At 38.8% G+C, this 11087-nt stretch overlaps 1 long non-coding RNA gene across 1 annotated transcript; it reads left to right on the plus strand.

Moving 5' to 3' along the window:
- Positions 1–5049: 5049 nt before the first annotated feature.
- Positions 5050–10296, plus strand: LOC116583585. Its single transcript, XR_004282791.1, has 3 exons — positions 5050–5097; positions 6085–6209; positions 10254–10296. It is a non-coding gene; the product is annotated as an uncharacterized LOC116583585 (long non-coding RNA).
- Positions 10297–11087: the final 791 nt, after the last annotated feature.

An 11087-nucleotide genomic window follows, 5' to 3' on the forward strand; every position in this document is an offset into this window, starting at 1 on the left:
AAAAAGAAACAATTAAAAAAAGAAAACAAATAAAGAAAAAATATAAAAAAGAACAAATATATATTAGATAAACTAGTTAAAAAATGTTAATAAAGAAAAGGGTAAAAGTTAAAAAAATTTAGCAGCAGAAGAAAAAAAATTGAAAAAAAATTAAGTTAACTGCAAGACTAAGGAATCATGGGGAGATAGCCATGAGTTCTGTTCTTTGCTTTCTCCTCCTCTGGAATTCCACTGCTCTCCTTGGTATCGAACCTTCACTCCTTGGTAGGTGAACTTGGTCCTGGCTGGATTTCTTGTTGATCTTCTGGGGGAGGGGCCTGTTGTAGTGATTCTCAAGTGTCTTTGCCCCAGGCGGAATTGTACCGCCCTCACCAGGGGCCAGGCTGAGTAAACCGCTCTGGTTTGCTTTTGGGAGCTTTTGTTCCCTGAATGCTTTCCATAGAGTTTTGGAGGACAGGATTGAAAATGGCGGCCTCCCAGTCTCCAGCCCAGAGATGCCGAGAGCTGGGGGCCCCACTCCTCAGCGCGCCCTCAGAGAATTGCGCCCAATCACTCCCGTCTCCCTGGCCTTCGGCCACGCTCTGAGCTCACCCAGCCCGCGACCGATTCAAGGTAACCCCGATCTGAGAGCTCACTCCTCAGCTCTGTCTCTGTAGCCAGCTTTCCTGTTCTAATACCTGCAAACTCTGCAACACTCAGACACCCCTGACCCTTCTGTGACCCTGTGGGACCTGGGGCCACACTGATCCTGCGTGGGCTTCACCCTGGTTTAACCTCTGGAGCGATGTCCCTCAGCAGGACAGACTTTTAAAAGGCCTGATTTTGTGCTCCGTTGCTCCACCGCTTGTGGGGAGCCAGTCCCTCCCACTGCGGTCTATCTTCCTGTCACTTTGGATTCACTTCTTCGGGAGTCCTACCTTTCAGAAAGTGGTTGATTTTCTGTTTCTAGAATTGCTGTTCTTCTCTTCAATCTCCTGTTGGACTTGTAGGTGTTTGCAATGTTTAGATAAGCTATCTAGCTGATCTCCTGCTACCTGATGTAGTCTCAGCCTGCTACTTCTCCGCCATCTTGACTCCTCCATAAACCACTGAAAAGTTTTAAACAAGGAAGTGATATAATCAGAATTGAGTTTAAAAGAAGGTCATACTAGCTACAGTGTGGAGACAAACAGAAGAGATGCAGGAGTGGAGGTAAGGAGATCAGTTGGGAATTTATTACATAGTTCAGCTGAAAAGATAACAGCTTGGCTAGAATGATAGTAGTAGAGATAAAAATATGTGACTAAATTTGAGAAATATTTAGGAGGCAGAGTTCAGAAATCTTAATGATGCATTAGATCTGGGGGCAGTGATAAATGAAGGTTTCAAAGACTATTCTTAGATTTCAGGATTATATAGCTAGATCGATGTTGGTACCATTCACTGAGACAGGGATTACAAGAAGAGATCCAGGTTTGAGTAGGAAAACCACAAGTACAGATGGTGACCTTTTGAGATATTGAAAAAAAATGTTGGATTTATGGGTCTGAGATATTATGAGTTATCTGCACATAAGTGGTAATCGATGCCAGAGACATTAATATGGGAGAATAGAAAGTGGGAGGGATAATGGGTCTAGGAATAAGCTTTGAGGAATCCAGCATTTAATGAGCTATGAGATCGCAAAGGAACCTGAGAAGGACCAATCAGAGAGGTCAAAGAAAACCCCAAATGTATAAAGAAGACTAAAAGCCAAGAGAACAAAGTATTTCAATAAAGAGGGAGGGGTGAAGAGAACTGAACAAGTTAAATTGGATTTGGAAACACTGAGGTCATTGCTCATAAGTAAATTATCAACCACTGTTTTGGTGAAGCATGACTGTGGATGGATTGGAGTGGGCTGGGGCATAAGGGTTGAGAAAATGGAGATGTTGGCTAGAAGAAATCTTTCTCAAGAGCTTGGATTTGAAGGAGAAAGAATATAGAAGTGGGAAGTGTAACTAAGGGAACTTGGTCACAGAAGTGACTAAGACAACACAAAGCTGATGGGAAGTAGCAGTTGAGAGGTTTTATATCCAAGACAGAGATGGTATAAGAAAGGTTAAGACTCTTCAGAAAACATGAATAGGATCTAGGTATCCCATCTACATATGTATCTTTATGTATTCATGTAGTTAAAACCTGTATGTTCAGATATATTTTAAATATTGAAATAATATATATTTGCTTGTAAGGAATAAAATGTCCCACCAACAGAGTATTAAATGATAAAGACATTTAATTGATGTGCATAATCAAAGCTTGTAAGTTGGCAGGTCCAGAGTTGTTTCAAGGGCTCACCTCTATCACCAAACACCTCAGCTATGTTCATTCTATCTTTTCTATTCGACCTCTTCAGTGTGTCAGTGATATGTCTTTTCATGGTCTCCATGTGACAGCCATAGCTCTAAATATCTCATCCTCATACAGTAGCATCCCAAGCAGAAAGCAAGTGGCAGAGATGTGAGTAACTAAAATGCTTTTTATTAGGAAGAAATCTTAACCTGTAGCCATCAACAGACTGCCTCTATATCTCATTGGCAAGTACTGGGTCACATGACTACCTCTAGACCAGTTGCTAGCAAAGGGATATGAGATTTCCACAATTGGCCTAGATCCTTCCTTTCTCATCCCTGAGACTGGGCACATAGTCACCCAAAAGCATCAAGGCAAGAAAGGATGTGCACTAAGTCTGAACTGATGTCTCCAAGAGTGGTTACCATCAAGAATGTATGCCTCGATGGCTATATGAATTGGTTCATATTTGTGTGTGTATGTGTAATTAAAAAATTAGTTCATAAGATTAAAAATTTACATAATATTGAAAGATGTAATAAAGTTAAAATAAAATAATGTACAATCCCATTAACCCCCAAATAAGCAACTACAATTAATATTTTAGCACAGAAACTTCAAGAATTTTTTTATACTTAAAAAAAAGTTTTTTCCTCTCTCAAAATTGGGATCATAGTCTGTGTATGACATAGTCTACTTTTTTTCCACATGAAGCATATTTTTTGAAATGAGATGTTAAAAACTGTAAACTAGATCTTTCTAAATTGTTCATTTCTTTTATGTTTTTGGTTTTTCCATATTCTAGCAGTATATGAGCATGCTCATTTCTTCATATCCTTGAAACGTTTGGTATATCAATCCTTGAAATCCAGTAGTATCATGAGATAAAAGTGATAGATCAATATAACTTATACTTTTTTGTTTTAGGTGAAAAAACATTCCATGAATACGTTTGCCATTTGAATTTTTTTCTTTTCTTTTGCTTATTTTTTCTGATTAATTTGTGTGAATTCCTGTATATACTTAAGGACATTGATTCTTTGATATATATGTTTCAGGATTTTTTTTTTTTTTAGTTTTTTAAAAAATTTTTTTTTAAATTTATTTTTATTTGACAGATAGAGATCACAAGTAGGCAGAGAGGCAGGCAGAGAGAGAGGGAGGAGGAAGCAGGCTCCCTGCTGAGCAGAGAGCCCGATGCAGGGCTCGATTCCAGGACCCTAGGATCATGACCTGAGCCGAAGGCAGAGGTTTTAACCCACTGAGCCACCCAGGCGCCCTTTTAAAAAAAATATTTTTATTTATTTATTTGACAGACAGAGATCATAAGTAGGCAGAGAGGCAGGCAGAGAGAGAGGAAGGGAAGCAGACTCCCTGGTGAGCAGAGAGCTTGATGTGGGGCTCGATCCCAGGACCCTGGGATCATGACCTGAGCCAAAGATAGAGGCTTTAACCCACCGAGCCACCCAGGTGCCCCTTTTTTAAGTTTTTTGATGATTTAGGAGCATATGTAGAAATATTTAATTTTTAGATAAATTCATCATGACTTTTTCTTATGGCTTCTGAGGCAGTATAACATAGATTTTAATATCTGGGTCTTGGTGTCAGACACACTTCGACTTGAATCCCAGTTCTAGCCATGATCTGACTGCAAAGGCCCTTGAGAAAATGACCCAACTGTCTTTATGTAAAGTAGGCTCCACACCCAGCATGAAGCCCAGTGTGGGGCTGAATCTCACGACCCTGAGATCAAGACCTTAGCTGAAATCAAGAGGCAGACACCTAACTGACTGAGCTACCCAGGCACGCTCCAAAGGACTTAACTTTTCAGACACCTTGTTTCTCTATCTGTAAAATGGAGATAATATCTTCCTCAAAAGACTGTTATGCAAAGTATATGAAAATCATGTACAAAGAGTTTAGTCCAGTGACTGGCACATTGATGTGCAATAAATTTTAATTATTGTTATAATAATTAATATTATGATTATGATTACAAAGAGTCTTTCCAGTAACATTTTACTAAAATATACGCATGGATTTTCTTGTCTTTAAATATAAGAATAAAAATATTTATTTAAAACATAATGAGAACACTGAAACAGTTCACATAAATGAAAATTGGAATTTGAGTAATACAAATTCAAGGAATATGTTGGGGGATATTATATTATAGAAATATAATCTACTGGGAATGTATTTATTTTAAGTATAGGTTCTATTTAATGGTTGAAAGTTATTTTGTGGAGTTATTTATCCTTTATGCAGCCATTCCACCTTTCTCTATTTTCAGTGAATCAAATGAGTTGTTGACTATGGAAGAAATCAAATAGATATTTTTTATATTTATATTTGGTCTGAAAGTGTTAATTAAAAGATAATCCTAAAGGGGAGCCAGGTTTTCTCAGTAGGTAGAGCACATGACTCTTGATGTTGGGGTCATGAGTTCAAGCCCCACTTTGGGTGTAGAGATTACTTAAAAACAAAATCTTTAAAAAAAAGATTAATTTTAAAGATTTCATGAAAACATGAAGAATCCATAGTGCTCCTTTCAGTGTTTACCTTCCATTTCAGTTAATATTCAGAGGGATGGCCATGTTCTTAAGGTAAATGACCACAAACCGAATTATTTATCTTGTCATGGACGACAAAGAATTTTCTACATATATTTAATTCTGAAGTGATTGTGATGCGATGGTAACAGAAATCATTGTTCTGAGAATGCTGACTGTATAACGAGTCCTTCTGCTGGATGAAGCTGGGCTTCATGGCAACACAGACAGGGTGGGAGTCTCTCAGAATCCATTGCTCCTTAGACAGGAAGTGTGGTGTGGAGGTTAGAGCAGGGCTCCCCACTGTCTGCCTGTGCATTCCAGCTGTGCTGCTTGGTAGCTCTTTGACCGTAGGCAAGTTGCCCAACTTCTCTGTACCTTGGTTTCTTTGTTTGTATGATCAAGGCAAGAGGAGTTCCTAGACCCCTAAGGGTATTGTGAAGATGCCATGACTTAAGAGCTTTAAAGCACTTAGAACAGTACCTGACATAGTCAGCATTCGGTAAATATTATTCTTATGTTCCTGCCCTCCTCTGTACAACCTCTATCTTGCCCTGTGACAATTACCTTTGATGTATAATGTTGAATACAGCTATAGAAATACTTTGGATTTGTTGATAGTCTTTAGGGAGAGGAAACCCCAGAATCTCTTAAGGTTCCAGGCTCCAATATGAGTAGAGAAGAAGGATGCAGATGGAAGGGAAGGAAAGTGGAGAGCATCTGCTGTGTGTTAAGATATCAGTGCTAGTAGCTCCCCACAATGAAGAAAGGCACTCTTTTATTTAGTATACTAAATACAATCTATTTCAGGCATTCACAATATAGCATTAAAATCCATTTATGATATCCATGGGCTATTGCATTATGCAGGTATCTGTTGGCATATTTCTTTGTATAACTGAATAATGAAGCACTCATTTAATTTGCAGACTTGCAAGACAGTGTATTGAGGGATTAGCTTAATGTTTCATCAGTGTTTGTTATGAAAAGGACAGATAATGGAAAGATTGCCCTGCTGTCTCATAGCAGAAAACTCTTCAGTGATAGCTGGTCGAGGTACAAGCTCATCTGGAAATCCAGATAATTATCTTCGCCTTTCTTACTTCCCCTTTCCATGAGAATCTCTTCCACTTCCTTTGAGCTAGGTGGGGCAGAGAGGGGCAGGAAATTATTATTAAGCCTGGAATTATAAGGTCTGGTGTCAATCATGGTCTCTCAGAACTAAGAAGAAGCCCTTTAACTAGAGAAGTAGCTACAGAACCAGCCCCAAGAACGTCGAGAACTGACACTGTTCCTGTTTTGAAGATGTTTTTTTGGTAACACAGTGAAGTTGAAATCTAAAAGGTAATGCAGAGAACTTGCTAGTAACCTCAGTATTGAAGTAAGAGGGAAAAAATAAACAGCAGTCTTCCTTTCTTAGGGAAAATGCCAAGTTCTTGGCGGCTTGAAGAATAATCCTTCAATTTAATAAAGTACAACATTTTTTTTTTGCTTAACTCTTTATGCTTCAGGTAAAATTCTTTTTAAGACTGTTATACAGTACACTTAGATCCAGATTTAAAATCGTAACATCCTAGATTTGTGTAGACCAGTCTGGTGTCTATTAGCACATGCCTCTTGAGGCAATGTAGCCCTTCTGGCAAGGGCAGCACTGAATGTTCCAGGGCCCAGTCATGGGTTGAGTGGTAGGTTCATCTTCATTCAAAGGCAATATGACCTTTTAAAATCAGATGTAAGGGGTAAGTTGGGAACTTCTGTGTTTTGGCTATTTCTGCAAGTGACCCCATCAGAATGTGGCCTTTTCCTGAATAGATAATGAATCCTACCCCAAGACAGTTATGAGGGTAAAATGGACCAGTCCATGCATGAGCCTATTGTTTGCTGCCCCATGTGTTAACTTGTCTTGTTCATATTCTTCTTTTATTGTGATACAATATACATGCCATAAAATTTTACCATTTTAACCATTTTTATGTGTGTAATCCAGTGGTGTTGATTACATTTACATTTTTTTCCTCAAAAGATTTTATTTCTTTATTTTATTTTATGGAAAGAGAATGAGAGAGAGTGAAAGAGTGTACACACAAGGGGAGGGGAGGGGCAGAGGGAGGGATAGAGGAAGAGAATCTCAAGGAGACTCCATGCTGAGCTTGGAGCCCAACTCGGGGCTCAATCTCATGACCGTGAGATTATGACCAAGAGCTGAAACCAAGAATCAGATGCTTAACTGACTGAGCCACCCAGGTGCCCCAACTACACTGGTATTGTTGACCAATCATCACCACTACCCATCTCAATAACTTTTTCATCCTTCTAAACAGAAATTTGTACCCTCTCCCTAGCCCCAGGCAACCACCCTTTAACTTTCAGTCTCTATACATTTGCCTTTTTTGGAAACTCATAAATAGAAGCATACCATATTTGGCCTTTTGTGTCTAGTTTCTTTAACTAAGTATAATATTTTCAAGGTTCATCTATGTTGTAACATGTATTAGACTTTCTTTCCTTTTCAAGGCTGAATAATATTCCATTGTATGGGTATATTGTATTTTGTTTATCCATTCATCTGTTCATGGACATTTGGGTTACATTCTTAAAAGGTTGCATATGGATGACTAGAAAACTTACATTGGATCCTCTGGAGTAAAGCCCTCATGCTTGGTAGATTGTATTTGCTGTATTCCCTCCCCACTATTATCATGGTCCACTATGAGTAGAGTATATTTCACCACCCCAGTGATTTTGGACTTTACCATGTGACTTGCTTTGGCCAAATAATCTATGCAGAAGTTTTAGTGTCCCTTTTTGAACCAAGGCCTCAAGAGATAGTGCATGTTTCTGTTGGTCATTTTGGGCTTAGAAAAAAAAAAATAAAACGTGACCTATAAAACCACTGGTCCCTTAAGTAGGAGACACATGGAACAGACCTGAACCAACTCATAGCCTGGAGGTAAGGCCAGGCAATCCCAGCAAATTCCAGCACAATCACAGATAATGCACAGACCTGTGAGTCAGAAATATATGATTATTCTTTTAAGCCACTGAGTTTGGGATTCTTACATAGATTTGTTTCAGCAATAGGTGACTAATTCAAGCCTTGGTGAGAGAAGGATGAAGCTTCTTTCCCATAACTCCAGGGATCACTGTAGGTTGTGGGTGGGTAGAATTCTCTCCGGGAAAATTTCTTCCTGATCTTGACCCAGCTCAGGACAACCTGACTCTTCTTCCCTGCCCTCAGAGGCAAATGTGACACTTTGGGATGAGATGGGTGCTGGAAGGCCATGTTCTTTCCTAGCTGTTTCCTCAATTACTGAGGCTCTTGTGGGGATGGTAATCAGCCTATTTATATCTCAAGGCAGACCTTTCCATTGGCTTCTGCTCCTCCAAAGGCTCTACTCTTCCACTTACCCTGAGCTGAATATTCATCATACGTGAGGCTCTTTTCAGTTTTCTTCCAGATTATCCATCCTTCAGCTCATGGCCTTCAAGCTTGTCTTTTCTTTAAGGTAGCATTGCCCTTAAGGCCACTGTTAAGAGGCCTTTCAGATAGATGTTGGTGGACCAAAGTCATCCAAAGTATCAACCAGGGGGCATGCTGAGGTGATGTCTGGCAGGGGATAAAATTTCCTTCTATTGCTCCCTGACTGCTACTTACATAGGGCTGTGTCATGATTCCATATTATGGATTGAACATGGGTGAAACAAACTCACTGCTTGGAAAACATTTCAGATGAAATAAACATATCTAATTCAAAATATGAACTCTGTAGGCTAGAGTTTATTTGTTATTATTACGGTGGGAAAAAATGAGTTGCTAAACTATTACTTAAAAAATTGTCACACACTTTACTCATTCCCACCCCAGAATATTTTCCTTCCTCTTCTTGCCATCTCTGCCCACTTTTCTAGTCCCACTGGCATGTAAATGTATTGTTCCTGAAATATTGGCCGCTGGAGACATGAATTATGAATTGATTTGAGCAGTTGATAGTATGGTCTTGAAAACATAGTCCTGTATATTGATAAAAATAGACACTGCTTAAAACTAAAGAGTTCAGGGGTAAGGTTTGAGCTTCATCATAAACAAAACTGCCTTTGGATTTTTGCCTAAAAATTTTGATTGGCTCCCTTTAAATAAAGTAAAAGACTATTTTAACACTTGTGCTAAAAATAATCACCATAATATTGTCTAAAAAAGAGTTGAAAATATGTATCATTTTCTATAGGAGTTAGGAAGCCCATCCTTGGAAGTTTTGCTTTACCTTTGGTTCTGACAACATTATCTGATAACTTGAGGTTAGCTGACATCGTGTTTTTAGAGATTGCCTGTCTGGGTTGTTTTAAGGGTGAAATAAGTTCAACATTAGTATCCATTTTTCTTGAGACAAGGGAGAGAAAAGAAAGTGACATCACCTTTTGGTGACATCATGCAAAAATCAACTTTCATTCTGAATTGGTTCTTGAAAAAGCCTGCCTTCACTTAGAAGAATCTTAGGGAAAAAAAACTATGAGTAACATTGTATAAAAAGCAAGTTGAGAAATTCAGGACCAGAATATGGTATTAGTCAATGTGCAAATGTGGTTTGTTTAGACGACTCTGTTGTTTAGGACACACACACACACATCACTGAGCTGCCAAGTGTATGTTGCCTTTTGTATTTTGCAGCTTCGGATAGTTGATGCTTCAGTTTTGCTGGTAATTCCGAGGGCTTAGTTTGGGGGAAATAATAATCATTTAGTGCATTAATCTTACATTTTCAAAAAAATGCCATTTTGTTTCCTAGGGACAAGACTGTCAAATCAAATTCACTCATAAACCAGTTTTCCCTCATGAAAATCCTGGTGGGCTAAACTAGTATTTCACACACAAAAAATACACCAACTAAAGTAAAGCTGTTGACAATGAGCTTGTGTCATTGAATGATGACCTTCTACAGGCTAAAGCTGACCCACAGGCTCAATGTTTGACATTTATACTCTAGACTATTTCAGGTTTACTTCTCCTAATAATCAGCGTAATACTGTTTCTAGGCTTTTAGGCATAGAAGGGATTTTGAGATCCCATTTATTGATGATGTGGGACTGAATCCTTTTCTCTGCAGTGGGACATTTTGTACGTATGTGATACAAATGACAATATGGATCCTGTTTGATGACACTTTTGGAGAAATGGCAAAAAGAAATAAGTTTAACGTGGAGGATAAGAAATTGAAGTTGGATACAAAGAAGTTCCTGATAGAACAAGCAAAAGGCATGAGAAATGGCTATGAGTGTCGACTTGCTAATCTCTCCCTCTCTCTCCTTTCATGGTTACATTTTTGTTGATGCAGTTTGTTAATGCATATTACATAATCATAATTTTTGCATCTTCTTTTTCTTTTTCTTCAGATTATGTCAATTCATGGTGATGTGGACCGAAGAAGGTATAATGGTGAGTAAAAACTTAACCTGAGTGAATGCAACTTGATCTAATGATTGGGTTTGGCCCTTAGCCTTGTCAGACATGGTTCCAACACAAGGGAGTTGATTAAAAATACACAGGTCACAAGAGACTGATGTGTAAATGGAATGTCAATGCATTACATTCTGGTGGGAAATATTCTCTGGTGAGCAGAATGATCCTCTCCTCCATCCAAGGTACTCACTACCTAGAGCCTGAACCAAATGTCATCTTGACATACACTCACTCCTTTTCCATTTCTAAACAGATCTTTAATCCAGGTGTCATACACTCCCACACATAGCCCCTAAGTCTTAGGGGGAGCTGGTTGAAACCAGATCTTGGGATTCTGATTAGTCTAATCTTATTATTTCTGCCATAGTTTGAAAAGAGTCTGGCCCAAATCAATTTGATCCAGTGAGAAACAAAAAGAAATTTTCTGAGAGCTTTTGGAAGAGCAACTGTCTTGTTATGAAGCATGGTTACAGGAAGGCAGCCTTTTACTGGATTTAAATGAGTAGACATTTAACCCTAGTTGCTATAGGGGTCATCCTAGAGCCATGAAGGGAGCTGGCCTCTAGGATGAAGCTGACAGTGTTGGTGTCAAAATGGAATGATGGAAGTAATCTGTGTCCTTGATGAGCTCCTTGGCCAGTTAACCCTAAAGCCTCTTCTACAGCTGGAATTGAGTTTTGGTTGCCCATATACTTTATTATTGTTACAGATAGTTTGGGTTGAGTTTTCAATATCATGCTGCTTAAAAACCCTAACAGTTACAAGGT

The sequence above is a fragment of the Mustela erminea genome, chromosome X, assembly GCF_009829155.1.
Source record: "Mustela erminea isolate mMusErm1 chromosome X, mMusErm1.Pri, whole genome shotgun sequence".
NCBI lineage: Eukaryota > Metazoa > Chordata > Mammalia > Carnivora > Mustelidae > Mustela > Mustela erminea.